The sequence below is a fragment of the Hyla sarda genome, unplaced genomic scaffold, assembly GCF_029499605.1.
Source record: "Hyla sarda isolate aHylSar1 unplaced genomic scaffold, aHylSar1.hap1 scaffold_643, whole genome shotgun sequence".
Lineage (NCBI taxonomy): Eukaryota > Metazoa > Chordata > Amphibia > Anura > Hylidae > Hyla > Hyla sarda.
In genome coordinates this window covers 1-2,148 of record NW_026610658.1, presented here as the reverse complement: position 1 = coordinate 2,148, position 2,148 = coordinate 1, and the positions used below count along the sequence as shown (strand labels likewise).

Here is a 2,148-nt window from a genome sequence, read left to right as displayed (position 1 = left end):
TTTGTCTTTGCCTTTGCAATACCACAGAAGCAATGCATGGTCAATGTACAGCAATGACACACCTGTGTGAACAGCCAGGAGACCCCCCCCCCCCCCCCCCATGTTATGTTACATAGTTACATAGTTAGTACGGTCGAAAAAAAGACATATGTCCATCAAGTTCAACCAGGGAATTAAGGGGTAGGGGTGTGGCGCGATATTGGGGAAGGGATGAGATTTTATATGTTCTTCATAAGCATTAATCTTATTTTGTCAATTAGGAACATTCAGCACCCACCCGCTATCAAGGCAGCTGCCTATCATGTCATGCCCTACCTGCACAGGTGTGCTGGCTACTCATAATGATCCAATTAAGGAGGCCATTTAGTCAGCAGCAGCAGAAGTCCTGTGCCTGGACGCTCCAACAGCGGCCAGACACAAGCAGAAGCAGAAGCAGCAGAAGCAGCAGCAGCACCACCCTTTTGTTTTTGTGGCTGCAGCAGCAGCAAGGCCCACAGGGCTGGCTAGCTGGCTAGCCAGCAAGCAGGTAGCAATGAAAGTAGGGAATCTTTCTTTTTTAACCCCTGTAAGGGGGTGGTGCACCTGTACCCGAAGATACTGCCATATCGGGTCAATGCATAGGGCGACGGAAGCAAGCTTCGCAATCGGCCCCCGTTCTCAAAAATCCATTTAATATATGGGTCCCCAGATAGGGGACGTATCAGATATTAAACTGATAAGAACAGATACTACACTTGATCTTAGCCAAAAGGCCGAGAAGCGATAACCGTGAAAGGGGCGGGCCCCAACAAGGTGCCCTTCATGGGCACTATCACTGCTTGCTGTCAGGGAGGCTGCCAGACAATTTTCCATGCACACTCTGGGCTGGGGGGCAGTCAACCACCAGTACACACAGCAGAACCTAAACCCATACCATTATTGCTAAGCAGCAAGACAGGGGCCCATTGCACTCCCACGGGGCCTTTTTAAATGCAATCCATAACCCGGATTTGCCAGGAACCCTTCTTACTCCTCCTACTTGCATGTGACACTGGGCTTAGGATCTGCATAGGAAACACACACACAAGCACACACCTACCTTTGTTGCCTGCAGATGCCTCCTTGGCTGTCCCCAAACGGTATCAAACCAACACCCACGGGAAGCTGTAAGCATAGAGGACATGCCTGCACCCCATTGGGACTTACCTGTGTGGGTTAAACCCGGGTTATTTGACAACCTATGGCGGTGATGGTTCTGCTCAGGCAGAGCAGTGCTGATGCTCCTCATAAAGCTGTCGCTGCTGTGAAGGTTCTAGGTGACATCACAAATCCCTATGGTTACATACACAACAAAGCTGGGTTGTTGTTGTTTACACTCTGCAAGGCCTGTGGAAGTGAGTGACATCATAGCACTGTAGTTCTGAGGGTTCTAGATGGATGCAACAATCTCCTGTTGCTTCTATGAAGGCCATAATAGACGACATCACCAAACAGCTCCATAGTCACATACACAGCAAAGGAGAGATGTTGTTTACACCTAGTGATGTCAGTGGTATTGAGTGACATCACAGCACAGTGCTAAGGCTCCTGGGCCTGGACACAGCAGCGGCTGCAATATCTCAACGGAGAATACGTTTATATATATGTGTGTGTGTGCGCGTATATATATATATATATATATATATATATATATATATATATATATACATATATATATTTTCTCCGCCGAAATCACTTTTAAACCCATTTCCACCTTTTTTTCCCTTCTCTTCCTCTTACTTTTTTTTTCACGTTTTTTTTACGTTTTTCTCCTTTTCGCGCCTCTTTTCTGGGCGTAGTTATTCTTCTTTTTCTTCTTTTTTTTTTCGTCTAATGCATACCCCATCTGTGCAGCAATGCTTATTCAATACCGCCAGCAGATGGAGACACTGGGGGATAATTTTCTAAGGATTTATACTGATTTTTCCTGTCTGAATTTGTCGCACAGAAAGTTGCAGGCCAAATATGTGTGACATTTCTGCGACTTTAGCTTCTAGAGCATTTTTACAACATGTATACATAGGTGCGTGAATACATAAAAAAGCGACTGTTCAGCGACAGACAAGTCGCATCGGCTGAAAGTAGGGCCAGAATGTCAGTCCATGTTGGAGCAGGTTTAGATACAGTCTA

At 46.1% G+C, this 2,148-nt stretch overlaps 1 non-coding gene across 1 annotated transcript; it reads right to left on the bottom strand.

Annotated features, from left to right (window-relative positions):
* Positions 1-571: 571 nt before the first annotated feature.
* Positions 572-764, bottom strand: LOC130342234 (U2 spliceosomal RNA). The gene has a single exon (XR_008881917.1). It is a non-coding gene; the product is annotated as a U2 spliceosomal RNA (small nuclear RNA).
* Between the last annotated feature and the right edge of the window lie 1,384 nt (positions 765-2,148).